General features: G+C 42.8%; 1 protein-coding gene across 1 annotated transcript in view; it reads right to left on the reverse strand.

Moving 5' to 3' along the window:
• Positions 1 to 17,311, reverse strand: part of LOC144781325 (alpha-1-antitrypsin-like) — a 150,885-nt gene extending 133,574 nt beyond the window's left edge. The window contains exon 1 of the mRNA XM_078660102.1: positions 17,159 to 17,311. The gene's annotated coding sequence lies outside the window, so the exon portion shown is untranslated. The remainder of the gene's footprint in view (positions 1 to 17,158) is intronic.
• Positions 17,312 to 18,708: the final 1,397 nt, after the last annotated feature.

An 18,708-nucleotide genomic window follows, 5' to 3' on the forward strand; every position in this document is an offset into this window, starting at 1 on the left:
GACTGTGAGAGCGGTCGCAGTTACCAGTAGCCTCAGGCTTACGACCTCCTCCTCTACAGTCATGACTCGATCAGCCAATTTTCTGTGGTCCGCCCGTAGTGGACCCAGGTCTTCTCTGATTGTATCAATCTTGGTTTCCACAGCCGTCTGTGATTTTTCAATAGCCTGCAGGATGTCATGAAGTGATAACTCTCCTTAGGGTGCCGCCCCATCAGTCCTGGTCGCCGTGTGTGGGCGCGGGTCCCCTGTTTCTTCACTCATTGATTCTGGCTGCTCAGTGTCGCGTCTCTTAGTGGTCCGACCCATGATGCCACCGAGGTGAGGACACTCTGCCCCTAATGCGGCGATTGCCTGGATAGGCCTTCGATGAGTTGGCGGCCTGTCCTGTAAGCCGTGCACCTCTCTTCCTGCCCCTGACTCACAGGTTGGTTATTGTGCACTCCGGTGCTATGTGTGTATCAGATAGGTGTCTATTCCGCCCCCTCGCTGCTCCTCCTACGCCACCCAGCAATGCACAGCCAAATTGTTATTGTCCCCCGCTCTGTACCTCTTCCCAGGAGATCTCAGGATCTGAGTGACGTGCACCCCGCAACGCTCCTCCTACTTGCTGTCGTCTCCCACGCCTCCACGGCCCTGAAGAGTCCCACGCCAGGACTCTTCAGGGCCGCCTCTGGCTTTTATGCAGAGGTCGCGGCCGCCATTTTGAGGACCTTTGCACTCTCCAAGCACCAGGTTGCCTCTGTCCTTTGCGGTGGAGGCCACATCCGCCCGCTTTCTCTTCCAAAGCTCCTCTGTGCGGTGGGCCACAGAGTAAATGTCTATATGGCCCAGTTGCAAGGTCCCAGGGGCGGTCTCACCATCCGTCTACCTGCTGCTGTGGTTTGGTGCCTCTTTCTCTCCCTCCAAACTCAGTGCAGGGCAGGTGGTCATGCCGCTTCAGAGCTGGCCCTATGGAAGGGCCCTCTGTTCTGTGCTGCCTGGTCCTCTCTTGCTCCCGACCCAAGACAGCACCCCTCACTCACCGCTGCTTATGTGATCAGGTTCCGCCGCCCAGGCCCAGCTGGATTCTCTGCTTTCCACCGTTCGCGGGTGCCCCACTTTGCCCACAGAGCTCAGTCGCGGTCTCCAACTGTTGTGGCCGCCATTACAGGCAGGTTTGCCTCCCCAGTGCTGAAGTGCTCTCCGTGAGCCTTAGTGCAATGTTCTCTGCTCGTCGCTACCTACAGCTGCCCCGCTGTGTCTGCCGGTCTCAGCCGTGGTTCCCAGCCATTGCAGGGCACTCCGAGCGCTTCTGTGGGTTCCCGGCCGCCATTTTGCACAGGCTTGCCATTCCGCCTCGCAATGCTCTGTCCGGAGTCTGTAGCGCATTTTTCTGCCAAGATTCGGGTTCTGCCGGTGCCCCAATGGTTCCGACACTGCCTGCGCTGGTTTCGGTGTTGGGGTCCCCCTATATCGGGCAGGATGGCACTAGAGAGGGGATCACCGGCGGGAGCTCTGATTCAAGCTCCCATCCCCATAGGCATCAGGCCACGCCCCCTCGCTGGTATGCTCGCTGGTATGCTCCAGTATGTGACATAGGAGTCTACTGTTGTTGTTTGACATACGGGTCTTTAGGAAGCCTACTTATGAGTTACTTATTAGTTTGGGTAAGATGGGGTTTAGTCTTGCAGCCAGAATTTTTGCGTAGATTTTACAGTCCACATTAATTAAAGATATGGGTCTGTAGATTTTGGGTAGTCGTGCGTCTTTACCCTCTTTTGGGATAAACAAATATGTTGGCCTCATACATGGTTTGGGATACTATTCCATTCTCCGCACAGTGGTTGATTACCTTTTTCATGGTTGGTTTCAGGGGAGAAAGAAGGGCTTTATAAAAGGTGGCTGTGTATCCGTCAGAGCCTGGTGCTTTGTTGTCGTTCAACGACTTGACCGCCATCTCAATCTCGGCTGTACTGATTTCTTGGCCTAGATTTCGTGCTTCTTCATTCATTAATTTGGGCAGGTCAAGTCTGTCAAGGTATTTTGTGCACTCCCCCAGGTTTAAGGTCTATTTGCTTCTCTAGAGTTCTTGGTAAAACTCTTTGAATGTGCGTAGGATTTCCTTGTGTCTTGTGTGTGTTTTGTTGTGTGAGTCTGTGATGGATGCTATGTTGAATTGGCTCTGTATGTGCTTTAGGTAAGAAGCTAGGAGTTTGCCCGCTCTGTTAAGCTCGCAAAGATTGATGGCCTTGTACTTGTTGACCCACATTCCGGCCCTCTCGCTTAGTATTTTATTCTACTCATACTTTTTCCTAGTGATGTCTGTTAGGAACCTAGAGGCCTGTATTGCATTGGCGTGTGCTGATTATAGCCTTTTGATGTCCTGTTTGAGTTGGTTCAGTCGCTGATTTGCGCTTTTGTTGATTTTGGACTTGATGTTGATTATTGTGCCCCTGACTGTCGCCTTGAGTGCCTCCCATAATGTAGTGGGGTCAGTCTCTTGTGTGTCATTGTAGCTAAGGTACTCTTTTATGGCTTCCTCTATCTTTGCTTTGTTTACTGGGTCGGTCAAGACGTCATCTTTTGGGGATGACTTCATTGTGGACCCCGCTCAACTTGAGGGTGATGCATGAGTGATGTGAGAGTAGCCTTGGGGCTATGTCTGTGTGTTCAATTAAATGTGTGTGTGGGCCCGTAATTAGTATGTAGTATATCCTGCTGTACGAGTTGTGCGGGTTGGAGTAGAAGGTGTAATCTCTAGTGTCCGGGTGTTGGGGTCACCATGGGAATCTGGCACAGATGTTCTTTAGTGTGGCGTGTGCGCTTGATGGTTGGGAGTGGCAGTGTGATTGCCTGTCGAGTATGTGGTCAAGAGCTATGTTGAAGTCCTAGGGAACTCGGGCCTGGCAATGCGAACAGGGTACATCAAATACCTTGGCATCCACACTAGAACAAAATGAGAGGCTACTCTTAGAGAACACAAAGACTCTCTTGGAGTCCTGGTCCCCCAAGTTCATAACCTGGTGGGGCAGACTAGAAACAATCCAGATGATGATTACCCCAATGATTAATTACTTGCTAAGCATGCTACCACTTCTCCTCTCTGACGATTTCCAACGCAAAATGGATAACCAGATTAAGAAATTCCTATGGCGAGGGAAAAAAGTGCGTATAAGTATTAAAGAACTAAGGCTAGACAAAAATCTGAGAGGATTACATTTAGCAGACTACAGGACCTTCCAAACCGCCTTCCTAGCCAAACACGGAGCTTACTGGTTGACGACCCCCCAAGGGTACACACCAGTATGACTAACAATCAAGTGAGCCATCATAAGCAACCAAAACCCACTGACTCTGCTAACAGCTAACAAACACACACACACCTCCAACCCAATATTAAAAAACACAAAAAATTGCACTACTCAAAATAGACAAGAACATGGAGGCCGGCTTCGGGATTGGATTGAGCCAGTGGGCGGGGCTAGGGAGAACATGGCGGCTAGCTAGAGAGACTGGTCGGGAGTGCCGGTCCTAGGTGGCGTGCTACAAACGGGTGAAAGACGGGAGAGATATCAGAAAAGCAAGCAAGTAAGGAAGATGATCTGCATAGGTTAGTAAAATACGCTAACCCGCACAATATTAACGCGTGCGAGCGAAAGCCTGAGAGATACTAGCGAGACAGAGACGCTGTCGGGCAATATTAACGCGTGCGAGTGAAAGCCTGAGAGATACAAGCAACACAGAGAAGCTGTCGGGCTAGAGCTCTGAGAGGAGCGAGAGGCGGAGGAGAAACGGCCGGCGAGTGAAGTTGAGGCGGCAGTCTATGGAGATCGCGGAAGAGGATAGTACGAGCTGTGCTGCACTAGTGGCAGTGGAAACAGCTGAGGAGGGGTCGGAGAAAGGAGCCACAGGATTGTTGGTGCCTTCGCCGAAGGGGTTTGAGCGCTGGAGCTGTGCTGCGTTAGAGAGAGGCAGAGGTAGGCGGGTGGCTGCAAGGCTCCAGTTCTCTGCTGGTGGGGCTGTGGGGAGAGGGACAGTGCAAGAGAGAAGTCGTGTGCAAACTACTGCGAGTTTGCCACAGAATTCAGTGGTGGGTTTAAAAACCTACAAGGTGCCAGACACACGGCCAAAAGAAAAAAGAAGGAGCCCCCAGACATTTAGTTACGCTTTGAGAAGCATAGGGAAGCCTGCAACAGAGGGTTTGCCCCCACATAATACACAACAAAAGATAAAAACTCCCTTCAATTTAAATTAAAAAAAAACGCAAACAAGCAGGTTAGTAACACTTGGGAAGAAGAAAATTTCCATTAATCCATCTCTAAATTCCTTCTTCAAACCTGTTCCTAAGACATTGGTTCTTGCAAGAGACTGCAGGCAAGGAGAGTTAATAACTGAGGACTGGGCAGATCACTTGACCCCAAATCGTTACAAAATTTTGGAGGTGGAGGAGGTTGCGGTTTCAGAAGCAGGAGAGATGAAGCCTGAGGTGGACAGTATGTCAGAAACTTTAATAGAAGGGGGTCCATTGAAAAGCCCGATAGAATCAGGAAATAGCAAGGAAGGAAGTGTTAACCAAAACGGGGGAGAGTTGGAAGGGCTTGAAGAAGAGGGGGCTGCTGCAGGAGATGAGGCGTTACACTCTGATAGCATGGTTATCGCTCTATTGAGAAAATTAGATCTAGATGTACATCGGGGGTTTGAGGAATCTAAAAATAAGCAGGATGGAATCAGGGAGGCAGTAGGTTTACTGGAGGCTAAGTTCGATGAGTTAAGCATAAGGACAAGAAAACTTGAACAAGAGGTCAAGGAGATACAGGAGGCAGTGGAAGATAATTGTAAGGAGCTCGATGAGGTTAAAAGCAGAGAAAGAGCGTACGAGGATCGGTTAGAGAGGTTGGAAAACATGCAGCGAAGAAATAACCTAAAAGTTCTGAAGCTTCCAGAGGGAAAAGAGGGGGAGGATTTAAAAGGTTTTGTAGTCCACTTATTAAAATCTGAGCTGCAGATGGAGGAGTCTGAAGAAGAGATTGCTGCTGACATACAGAGGATCCATCGCGATCCCTTCAGACTGAAGTCAAATCGGTCCAAGCCTAGAAGGGTCTTGATTAACTTTCTTACATATAGTCTAAAAGAAAAGATCCTTGCCATGGCATTGAAAAAGGGCTCTCTTACGGCAGGGGAGGCAAAAATTGAGATTAGATCTGACCTCTCGGTAGTTACTGCAAACAGACAGTGGGAGCTGGGGAAGCGAATTGAACCCCTAAGGAAGTTGGGGGCGACAGTGCAGTTAAGATTCCCAGCTTTTTTAAAAGTTATGTGGAATAACAAAATGTACTCCTTTAAATTTGTTGAGGATGTAGACAACTTTTTAGAGCACTTCCAAGGCGGTGGTGCATAGTTAACCTGCAGTTCTGGTATTTGTAATTGGCAAATTGTAAATAGAATAGAATAACAAAATCAATAAAAAAAAAAAATAAAAAAAAAAATGGGTTATGTATAGAAGCTAGGGTAGCACGCTTGTTGGGGACCGACCCTCAAAGGGCCTAGGTTTGGGCCTTAGGAAGCTGGAAGGGTTTTCCCAGGGAGGGGGGGGGGATGGGGAGGGGGGAGCTGGTTAGGGCTTAGAGGTGGGGGGGGAGGGATAGGAAGAAGGGGGGGTGAAAAACAAAAATGTTCTCATATGCTAAGGACCACCTTGAGGATAAGGAATTGGAGATCAGTATATGATGGTGGAGGGTAAGAGTGCGAGGGTAAAAACACAAATAGTGATTTGCGTGTCATGAAATGTCAATGGTTTAAGGGTAAAAGTAAGAAGAGACAGGATTCTGAAGTACTTAAGGGATTCTCTCGCCAATATAATGATCCTTCAAGAGACTCACTTAACTGGGGATGAGTGTAAACAATTCTTGGGTCGACTTCAGTGGATAAAGTATTTTTACAGTTCACCACAAACAATGGTCACCAGAGGAATATTGGTGATAATTAGAAACGGGTTAGATTGTCAGGTAGAGAGTAGTATAGCAGATGAGAAAGGTCGATGGTTGATTGTGACTTTAAAGATAGTGGGCTCATTATACAATATCATTGGCTATTATGGTCCTAATCAGGACGATGTTGCTCCGCTGCTGGGACTAACACAAGAGATGACTGGCCTTTCAGGATATATAGTTCTTGCAGGGGATTTTAACATCGTACTGGATGCCAAGCTTGATAGATCTGTTAACAGCAGAGCCCAGGGTAACTGTAAAATTGCAGCTAGAATTAAAAACATAATAGAGCAGTTTGGGCTCTGCGATATTTGGAGGAAGCAGGCCGAGTCTGGGCTTGGATACACATACTATAACAAAAAATATAGTCATAGATCTAGATTTGACTTTTTTTTGTTAGATGCAAGATTAATTGACAATGTGAAGGAGGTGGTACACGTAGGGGTTCATTTGTCCAACCACTCAGCGGTCTCCCTAGAACTGGAAATTGGGTCCTGTGTTGTGAATTCAGTCTGGAGGCTAGATCGTACAGTTCTGTATGACCAGGAAGCAATGCAGTCCCTTCAACAGGAGCTTGAGGTATTTATTGAACACAACATAGGATCAACCAAATTAGATATTGTTTGGGAGGCCACTAAGGCCTTCCTTCGTGGCAGGCTGGGAGCACTGGGAGCTAAGAGAAGGAGGGCATACTATCAGGAAGTAGAGAGTCTGGAGCAGAATATCCGAAAAAATGAACTTACGATTATAAATTCAGGGGGAGCTCCTGTGGAGGAGACTCTTCAAGAGTTGGAAGGGTTAAAGGAACAACTGACTGCTGTGATTAATAAAAGAGTGAAAGAAAGATGGGAGGCTTCTAGGCAGGACCACTTTGAATATGGGGAAAATTCAGGTAAACTTCTAGCTTGGAAGGTTAGAAAGGATCGGGTTAAAAATAGGATAAAAGAGGTTAAGGTGGGTGCAGAAGAAAAAGTAGTCTCAAACACAAATGAGATTGTGGAAGCATTTCACAACTATTTTATGGAAGTGTATAGTGAAGAGCTACATCCAGACAAGCAGGAGATGAAAGAATGGGTCAGAGTTCTAAAGTCTGCTACAGAAGAACACCGAAGACTCTTGAATAGAGAGATCAGGCAGGAAGAGGTAGAGGAAGGTATTAGGAAGGCAAAAAAAGGCAAAGCACCTGGCCCTGACGGCCTTCCGGAAGAAGTATACAAAAGTCTGATGCAAGGGCTGGCACCATTAATAACAAAGGTGTTACATGAGGTGTTTTGGGGAAATATGAAGATTCCGGCATCATGGGACCAGGCAAATATAATCATCATACCTAAACCTGGTAAATCTCCAACACACATGGATTCATATAGACCCATTTCACTCTTGAACTGTGATTACAAACTGTTTACCAAAATCTTGGCAGAGAGGCTGGGTAAAGTGATTCCGTACTTTATCCATGAAGATCAAAAAGGATTTGTGAAAGGTAGACAGTTGAATGAATTAACAAATTCCCTGATAGGTAGCATAGATGTTGCGGTTGAGCAAAAGCTTCCCCTGGCAGTGGTGGCTTTGGACGCCGCCAAGGCCTTTGACCGTGTCAATTGGGAGTTTTTGAAATTATTACTTGAACATCTTCAGCTAGGGTAAAATTTTCTTCAAGCGATGTCACAATTATATCATACGCCAAACTCCAAGGTCTTGGTTAATGGAGTTCTCACAAAATCAATCAGAATTGCGCGAGGAACTAGGCAGGGATGCCCCTTATCCCCACTCCTATTTGACCTTTATATTGAACCACTGGCCTGCAAAATAAGACATTCAGAGAATATTCCTGCTTTTAGGTTCCAAGGGTGGTCAAAGAAGATAGGGCTATATGCAGATGATATTGTAATTTTAACTTCAAATCTGACAAAATCATTGGTGGAAATCGAAAGCATTACTAAAAAGTTTGGAGAAGTTTCAGGATATCGATTAAATTCGGACAAAACTGAAATTATGGCTTGGAACATGGCAATAGAGCCTGGGATCGCAAAAAAACAGATTAGATATTTGGGGGTACAAATCACTCAAGATATAAAACAGTTAACATCAGTGAATCTGGCCAAAGCAAAGAAAGATATTACAGCCTTACTAAGAAACTGGAGCTCAATACCATTGACTATGATTGGCCGGGTAAATCTGGTCAAAATGATGGTGCTTCCGAAGTTGACCTTTTTATTTGACTCAGTTCCCCTCATGTTTGAGAAAGAAGGCCTAGCTAAGCTACAGAGCGAAATTGGTTCATTTATCTGGGGCTCTAAGGGATCAAGGCTATCTTGGAAAAAAATTCGGAGAAAGTATGCCAAGGGAGGTTTAGCAGCCTCAGACTTTCAATTCTATTCTTGGGCTTTTTTGCTTAAGAATTGTAGAATGCTTCTTGGAACTCCTAATAGTTCATCTATAGGGGTCCTTTTTGCGGCCATGCTGAAAGTAGAAAAATGTTACAAGCCCGGCTTTCTATATGGATTTGCAGATCCAAAATACTTCAAAAAAGTTAGACTGAAGGTTTTAAGAGACCTAGCCACGGTGTGGTACCGTATTAGACGTGTGACAAAAATTCCATATTTTAGTGTGGCTGCACCAATTTGGGAGTTCCCGGGGGCCCCAAGTTAGACGGAAGATGCTTTAGCGAGGGTATTGAAAACAGAGGGCCCACAGGTCTGGGGTGAGATGTTTTGTGAAGGAGCCCTCCTACCCTGGGCGGTTTGTGAACAACTATGGGGCCGTAACTTTGCAAAATTTAAATACTTGCAGATCCAAAGCTGGGTAGTAGGTAAGGGAAAGTTAATTGGGCGACATAATGAGTTCGAAGAGAAGCTGATTTCAAACATTCGGATGAAAAAAGAAGTGGCAACGTGGTATTGGGAAATAGTCGAGATGGAGGATGGCCCTTTCCTACTTCCAGAACTCCTGTGGGGAGAGTGCTTGCCGAAGATCGCAACAGAAGAGCAATGGCAAGTAGATATGTTGATTCTCTACAAAGTGGTAAAACCTGCAAATTTAAGGAGGAATCACTTGTTTACTCTCCACAGGGCATATTGGACTCCAAGGAGACTTGCAAAATTCAAGGATGGGGGCATGGTGTTATGCCCAAAGTGTAAAAGCCCAAATGAAGATGACATTCACATGTTTGTGACCTGTTCAGAGATTCAAGATTTTTGGGCAGCTGTAAGTGAAAGGTTATCAAAAATGTTGGAGCTAAATATCACGGTAAGCTCTGAACAGATCATCTCGGGCAGACTGGATATACAAGGTAAGGGCCTTGATGATAATTCTAAGCTGTTTTTCTATGCCATTTTGATTGCTCGAAGAGAAATATGTAAACTTTGGATTTCGTCAGAGCCTCCGACAGGACTAATGTGGATTAGAGCTATGAGAGTAATAGCTAAGTTGGATATGGCTGGGCAAAATAGCAGGAAGCACCAGTTTTGGAATTTATTTTTAAATCACTATGGGTGAGGGAAATGGAAGCCAAATAACTGTTGACTTTGATGATGGGAGAAAAATAAGGTCCAATGATTAAGTCACTTCGGAGGCTCTTGGAGGTTAATGCAACCTATATGCTTTTCTGCCTCAGGTACGGCTGTGATACCTCCCACTTCTCTCAAGCCTACAGGTATGCAGTGTAAGCAGTAGGAAATAGCCTCTCATAGTTGAGTTTGAAAACCACCCAAGAGCATTACAAGATATGAAGAGGTGGGAAGTGGCGTATGAGGACTAAAGAAAAAAAAAAAAAAAAAGAACATGGAGGCCAGTGTAAAGAACTCAAAATTGGAGTCCCTGTGGGCCAACAGTAAGATTAAATACAGGAAGAAGTGCCTGTCCATGGACGCATGGGAAATGAAAGGCATCTCCTACCCAGCTGATCTGGAGGAGGAAGGCAACCCCGTTTTTACAATTTATTTAAATCGGAACAGCGCTCACAAAAGCCAAACTAGCACAGCACACACAATCAATCATCCAATATATGTCGAAACTCAACAAATTAGGACACCAGGTGTCACACCTCTATAAACTTCTATGTCCAAGCACCACAAAAATGTACGACGAACCATCAAACTACTTGGCAAATCAACTCAACACCCCACTAAGCGAACAGGCCCGGCTCAACTCTGGGCCTCTCCCTCACGTAACAAAATCTCCCCAGTGCTATCCCAGACAACATTTTGGCAACTTCACAATACTTACTGGACCCCGACATGGCTAGCCATGATAGGCTTTAGGGAAAATGACACTTGCTGGAACTGCAACAGGGAAAAGGGGGTCCTAGCCGACCTCATTTTCTACTAATCTTCTGGGAAAAAATCTTTGTTTTCATAAAAAAAACGATAAGGTGCACACTGAAGCCAGAGTTCTCTACCCTTACCACCACATTCATGACCACAGCATTTGACTCACAACATGACAGGGATCTGCTAGACCTACTACTGACCTCGGCAGTGAAAATGGTCCTATCCAATTGGAAGGTTACAGCAAAGACATCTTTCAAGGGCTGGCTCATTTGGGTGACATACCTCAGGGGTGTTGATAGCATCACACTAAAAAACTCACCCTGGAGACCAGCTACTAGTAGGATGTGGAAACTGCTGGACGAATATCTGGACCCCTATGAACCCCTGAGAGATCCCTTGGGGGGGTGGCGGCCGCCCGAAAAACAAAACAATACAAGCCCAGAATAGGCCGAGGCCGTTGCGAAATAGTTTTCCTGTAGCTATCTTCTCCCTCTCTTCTCTACCCTTCCCTTCTCTTTCAGCTGTCCTTAATCTTCTAACAAAACATCAGAATGGGGCACAGGCTAACATGTATATCACCTAACCATAATCAAAACAACTATAACCAAGATTGACTTGTACCCTGTAACAGAAAAGCCAATGTACCTGTATTAAAAACTCAGTAAAATACTTTGAAATTAAAAAACAGAAAAGAAAAACTAAAATAAAAATAAAAATCCCTATTCATCGTGCAGTCATCAATTGGTAACAAAAACTATGTATGCGACTGGATCAGAATATGTGCACCAAAAGTGTAATCCTCAAATTAGGTAAAAAATTAGACTTACAGAATAAAACTGTATGGGCCTAAAAAGGTCACACATTTGTCAATTTCAAAGGATCCAGAACCAAGCAGTCAGACAATCCCTGAAAGCGGACTATATTAGCTCTGCTTCAATGTCCTACCACTGGCTTCCTGTGCAACCAAGATCTCCATTCAAAATGCTGTGTCATGTACAAAGACTCCTACAGTAGAAGTTTCTTTTATGTGTAAAAGCTGATTATATACTACCAGCTCACAAAAGAATTAAGATCAAATAATGACACCCATATCAGCTTCAATAACCTAGATGACTGGAGCATGGATGAAGAATCTGAAGGTCATCTGATCACGCCACAGGCAATTGGACCGATTGCCTGGCTGATCCGTCTGCATGCATAAAATGGTAGCGGTGCCTAGCAGACTCTGTCCGCCATATTATGATGCAGGCTGTGATCCAGCCTTCCCATGACGATGAAACCGTCATGAAAAGACTGGCGGAGATTCTTTTCAGGGCCCGTTGCGGGCCCCAAATGTGTTGGTGAGAGGTGTATGTGCACTGGGGGTACCCATGGTACCCCCTACATTTCAGTGCACTAAGTGGAAGGCACCGTGTGGTGCCTGCCACCTAGTGCAGGCACTGTGTGGTGCGTGCCACCTAGTGCACTGAAATGCACAACGTGCTCTTTTAACATCACGGTGGGTGCTGCTGTTAGCAGCACCCGCCGCAAAGTAAAAATGCAAGATGCGACAGCCATGGTGGCAGTCGCTTCCTAAATTGGTGACCGGAACAAACGCATGTATTGCGGACGGACCCAGTCACCACCACGATGGCAGACGGACTCAAGTTTGTCGGCCATCGCAATCAGCCCCCAAGTCTCCTGACTACAGATCCAGGGGACATAACATTGCTGGTCTCACACATCTTTCTGGGGCACCACACTTCTAGGAAATATAACTGCAGTGGAGCTTCAGTGTGATTTTAATTAAATAAGAATATACTCTGATTGTTTAAGAAAATATGATTATGTTAATATATTGTAAGCATTAATTGAGCTCTGATTATATCTTAAACGTTTTCCAAGTACTTTTGAGTAAGCCTTCATTTTAAATTCCTAGCCTGTTGAGTGTGTATTTGCTGGTGTTTTCCTAATTGCCTGTCCTGTAATAATCTTCCCGGTGTTTGGACAAAATATCAAGTTTGAAATAACAGATCTGGAAAATATCGGTATACAAATATTTTGGTGCAAAAATATAATGGTATAGTAAATTGATGTAAAGAATATTTATTTTTTGGTAAGTAATGCCGTTTTCAAGACGATTGTTGGTTTTAATATAGTTTTGAGTAATATAGCTGTGAAAATGTAGATTTTAATTATTTTAATGAGGTTTAATTATTATATCAATTTTAGTTGTTAGTATTGTTCAAATACATGTTATCAATTTTTACAAATGTAGTTTGTAATGTTCAGTGATTTTCTTTTTTTTAATGTTAATGTTATTAGTGATTTATAGTGCTGTAGTAGGTTATTGTGTTTGGTGGGGGCCAGGGTGAGATGTTTAATTTATTGATGATATATTTTTCATTGTCAATTCATTTTTTAATTGATTATTAACTATGCAAAAATATTTAAGTGTTACTTTTTAATTGTAAAATTTAAATTCTATTCTTTTCTTTAGTTTTAAAATTAGTTATAGTAAGTTATATTTCATTAGAGGGTTGCAGGGTTTGTAAGAAATGTAAAAGTAATGAGTTTTAGTTTTTAATTGTTAAATAATTCTATAAAGGATTGTTAATGGAAAGGATTATTATCTATTTATTTAAGTTATACATTAAAAGTCGGTAGTAGGGTATATAGGATGTGTCATTATTCTATTTATTAATTATTTATGTTATATTTTAATTGTGGGTTACAGGGTTTGTAGGAGATTATGCGAGAATGTGAATTAAATGCTTATTTAAATTTCTTTTTTTACTTATGTATATTACTTAGTTTATTAATTGTTGCGTAATTGTTTTAATATTTTATTTATTTCAATATGTATGTTTGATTTTTTATGTTTATTAAGCATGTATTTTTTAATACTGTGTTATTTGTTTAGATGAGTAGGTTGGCAAACAAATAAACATATATGATTGTTGTATATTCATTTATTTATTCATGCAATTTTTAAATTGAAAAATAATTATGTATAATGCTTTATATGTAATTTTTTAAAACATGTTTGAGCATTTGTGTCTGAGATGACATTTGTTATTTGAAATTAATCACTTTGTATTTATTATTTTGAATTAAATATATAGGTGATGATTAATTATCGAGTTATTGTTTTCTAGTTAGTAAAGTTGATATTATTAAATGTGATTTTTTTTCTTCTTTTTTAAGTTATATGTTCACATGATTTTCTATGAATAATCATATTCATTTTCAGTACTCTAATTTATTATTTAACCAATCCAATGTTCCACACTTTCCCTACGATTACAAGGACTGGAGTAGGAATAGTAAATCCAACCTCTCCCCAGCTTAACGCTTTCCCTAATGTTGCTTAGACTGGAGTGGGAATAGTAAATTTAACCCTTCAGAAGTCCAACACTTTCTCTACAGTTGCACTAACTGGAGCAGGAATGGTAAAGCTAACCCCTCCGAAGTCCAACACTGTCTCTACTGGAGTTGGAATAGTTAATCTAAATCCTCAGAAGTCAAACACTTTCCCTACTGTTGTGCTGACTGAAGTAGAAATACTAAATGTACACCCCTTCCCTCCCAGGGTCCAACAATTTCCCAACTGTACTGCTGACTATAGTAGGAATATAAATGTAATCCCTTCGAATCCCAATTCTTTCCCCACTGTTGCATTGGCAGGAGTAGGAAAACTAAATGCAACCCTTCTGAAGGCCAATACTTTCCCTACTGTTGCATAGACTGGAGTGGAACTAGTAAATCGAACCCCTTTGAAGGCCAATGTTTTCCCTAATGTTAATTAAACTGGAGTGGAAATAGTAAATATAACCCTTGTGGAGTTCAACATATTCCCTACTGCTGCACTAACTGAAGTAGGAATAGTAAATCTAACGCATCACAAGTCTAACACTTTTCCTACTATTGCGCAGGCTGAAGTAGGAATAGTAATTCTAACCCCTTCAAAGTGATGCCATCTTTGACATCATCAATTATGTCATTTGAGATATTATCTGTGATGTTGTAAACAATGTCATAGAACATGTCATGAGCAATGTAATATGTGCGGTCATAAGCAGTGCATTGTGGGGGCACAAGTTATAGTTAGCTCGGTTAAATATAAATGGTGAATTTCTGTGGTTTTTTTTGTTCAAAACATTAATGTTGTCACTGACAAATTCACTTAACTATAACATTACTTTAACCTTTTGTTGAAAGACTACTGCTTGAAGCTGAATGCAGAGAATACAGAGATTCTTATAGTTGATAGCTCTTTATCTTTGATGGCTCTCCCTCCATTTGGACATCTATTTTGTGTCCATCTAAGTTAGGATGCTGCCCTACACCAGGTACATCAGTTTGCAATGTTGGAATTATGTGAATCAAAATAATTGTCTTGCCTCACAGACACCAACGTTACTTCAACATGTTTCTTCCAACTGAAAATTCTGAAAATGTTTCTTTCCTTCCACCCTGCTGAGTTTCATTTTATGATGATTCACATTTTTAGTGCTGCTTCCCTAGACTGTTGCTATACCCTCTGTCTTGGGCTTCTTTGATATTGGATCCATTGTTTGCGCATGTTACAAAATGCTGCTGCTACCTACTTTTGGGCCTATAACAGAGGGTTACTGCCACTCATAATCTAGTCCATCTACATTGCTAACCCAGCAATTAGTCCATCCCCTTTCAGTGTTTAGGCATGTCAAAAACCATCACAGAATCAAGGACCTGAATGAATCATCAGTCTTTTTAGCTTTCCTTCTGCCAACCTAGATGTAATCTGCACTCTCCATCAGCTCATTTCTTAATATTTCTTGAAGTGAAAAGAATACATAATGGGTGTGTTCCTTCTCTTTGAGGCTGCTAACATGTGTGCCCATCCCTCCATGAATTCGGATGCTAATAATCTCACTTTCAGGAAGGAGCTAAAAAGAAAACTAACTTAAAACATGGGGTGTGATTTTCACTTTGATGGACTGAATATAGGCAGTCAGGGTGGCTGTGGGAACAGGTGCTGTACAGGCATTTAGGGAGTCTGATCCACTATCCACACACTCCACAGCTTGCCCTACCATCTGACACAGCACCCTACACCTGACCAGATCCTCACCTAGGGTCCCTGCTCTTATTTGTCTTCTACTCAGAGATGTGGAAATGTCCATGTAATGGTGAATCCGCATACGGAAAAGGACCCTTCAATTCATGGTCAACATGTTATTCACCATTCCAGGGACAAAATGAAGTAATTGTATAGTGGACACATGTATTTATCATACAGCCTGTGATAATTGTGGTAGCCCTGCACCGTCCTGCTCTTATTTTTACTTATTTATTGTGTTTTATAGAGCACAAACATGACCATCGCTGTAGCAGAGAGAGGGCTGCTGAAGGTTACAGTTCGGTAAGAACAAACTGTGATGCTGGTACATAGAGCGAAACAATCAAAACAAGAGAGGCAGAAAAGAAACATTGAAATCTTCAATGATGAAGGATTTATGATCAGCTACAGACAGAATGTTAACAGTTTTTTACTTAATGTATACAAGTATAACCATGGCACATGCCTAAAATGTGCGAGGGCTAGACTGTTCAATAGTTGCAGAATGTAAGCACATTTCTGTGAACAGGGTTTAATAATCTCAGCAGAGGCAGACAGCGATTTCAATTCACATCACTTTATTTACTCGTAGAGGAGATGCGGATTAAAGTGTAAGAGCCTCATTCTTCTTTGTCTCTATATGTGGTCCTACAGATGATAGGTACCTCAGAGTGATTCTGTTTCACCTCTAAGTTCTGAGTGACATAATAAACAACTCAAGGTCCCCACTGAATGTCGAGTTGATGCAACTCAGAACTCCTCAGTGAAAAATAACCCCATTATTCACTGTTATCCATGCATATTTCAATATGTGATTCTGTTGCCAAGCAATCACGATAATCTGGCTGTCAGAAGTCATAGACTGGAATTCCATATGGACAATACGCAATGTCTTCTGTATGTACATCAATAAATTAATAAAGCAGGGCCCAGACTTTGAGGCCAGTGTGGTGGTTTAAGCAATGCTTTCTTCAGGACAGTCTAGTCTGCCCACCGAAACTTGGCTACTTGTTCCATGTGAAGCATACACTAGTGATCATAACTAAGCCATGTAGGTCCAGAAGGACTGCCAGACACCTGGATTAGTCTGAGATTTAGGGAGTTTCGCTAAATGACTGGATCCGTTTATTAGCAAACCAACATTACACTCTTTTACACCTTACCAAGAGTTTGAATGATAGCGGCCAAAATACAATAACAACTACTAAAAAAAATCAAATTAAGACAATCCGTTTTATTATGATTGTGATAAGCAGACTGCATCAGCTCGATTCCAATTATGGAGCAAAGTTACTTAAATTCATCAGCAAAAAATGAATTAACTCCGCCACATTTGGGCCTCGTGTATAGAATATTTTAGCACCCCCCTTTCTTAAATGTATTAACCCAATTCAACGATTCGGGAAACCTTTTCCGAATCATTAAATAGTTTTAGAAACCCTTTAGGAATCACTATTTGGAAGGGAGTGTTTAGGGTGTCCCTGTCAAGTATGGATTCCTAAATTTATGTATTCATGTTTTGCAAGTTTGATCAGGTTGTAAAATGTTACTACAAACTAAAAGAAGGTCGTAATCCAGTCACAGGGGACCCTTTCACCTTTTTTAATGATGAAAAACACATTTTTACCCGTAGAATGGTTTACACCCTAAGTTTAAAGACAGAATATCACATTAAAATGTTCTCATGTTTTGTGTGCAATATTGTGCCATTAGCCTGCATGACGCACTACAAAACGTCTCTTCATACTTTTGAATGAGTAACCAACATACTAAACACTCATTACCTCAAAGTATAGTGGAAGCGCGCGCTGTTACATCAATTGCAAGAATAAAACAATTACCTTTAATGCGTCCTCTCCCGAAAGCACTCGTTGGAGACCAACGTTTTTGCAATTTATACTTGTTGCACCCGAGGCTCTGGGGTACCTTGCTACATAACACCCACGGCCTAAAGTAGGAATGTACTGGATCAATCAAAGTGGCCTACGATAACAGGAATAAACATTGACAAAATGCAACATTCTGGGTATGCTATCTTCTGTTTGCTCAAGTTTCGGCTGAGCTGCAAACCTTTGAGGCGTTGTGACACACCTGCACTTTTCTATGTAAACTTTGTTTAACCACTTAACTACTATAGGCTCTTGCCCTGGTGATGCTACAGCATTTTTTGACATTTATGAACGGTTATGTGCAAGTGTTCATAACATTTTTGCTTCCACTAATGATTTATAACTTTACCCTCGTCTGATGGTCTGAGAAAGTGGTGAAAATAACATAACATTCAGTTTAGAAATTAATGTTGTGCAAGAAAACGTGGTCCATGTTTACTATAATTTAGTTCTGGTGCTTGCACAGTACAAACAATAACATTAAATAACTTTAGCTCGCCAAAAGGCACCCAAGTATTCAACTCTAAACAACTCTGGGGGCTATTCACAACATTCGGCGTAAACTAACGCTAACCTCAGTTAGCGTTAGTTTTATTATCGCCGTCTACCGTGGAAATGTATCGCTGTGTTAGTGGCGTATTCACAATGCGCCACTAACAGGCGATAATTTCCACCATGGGTGAAATTTCCGGCGTTAGGGTTAGCGTCACAGCGATACAAATCCTGACGCTAACATTAAAAAAGTGGCGATGGGCCAATTAGCGACCAGGAACTAATCAGCGTCAGCACACTTTTTTTCATGTTTGGGACGCAAAACCACCATAAAACGCTCCCTATGCAGCCCAACACATAAAGAATAAAAAAATAAAATGGAACATAGCAGAAGAACCTGGACCCAGCACAGAGGTCAACAACAACCCCACAAACACACAGGAGGACCAGTCAGAGACCCAGGGGAAGGCCAAGGACAAGAGGAAGACACGGTTCAGTCAGCAGGAAAACCAGGTCCTGATTGTAGAAGTGACAGAACACCAACAACAGCTTTTTGGGAGCTCCACTGTGACATTGGCAACCAATAACGCAATCTGGCAGTCCATCATGGCCAAGGTGAATGCTGTCAGAGAGGTCAGGAGGACAGTAGATGACTGCAAGAAGCGCTAGCATTATGCCAAGTGCAAGACTAAGCAGAAACCTGCAGCCAACCTGAAAATAGCAATGCAGACTGTAGGTGGGAGTCCAGCACCACAAGTGGAGCTGGATCCGTTGGACGAACATGTGTCCCAAGTCATCAGTGAGGAGACGGTGGTTTAAGTTCAGGGACAGGATACTGCTCAACACAACCAGAAACAACAGCAACAGGGTGAGTACCAACCAGGGACTGGGGGATGAGGGGGGAGATGGACCCAATGGCACTCATGCACAATTAAATATATTGCCTTGCACACCCACAATGATTGCGGATGATGTCACGGATCCCCCTGGCCCTGGTGGCAGACACATCT

The sequence above is a fragment of the Lissotriton helveticus genome, chromosome 9, assembly GCF_964261635.1.
Source record: "Lissotriton helveticus chromosome 9, aLisHel1.1, whole genome shotgun sequence".
Lineage (NCBI taxonomy): Eukaryota > Metazoa > Chordata > Amphibia > Caudata > Salamandridae > Lissotriton > Lissotriton helveticus.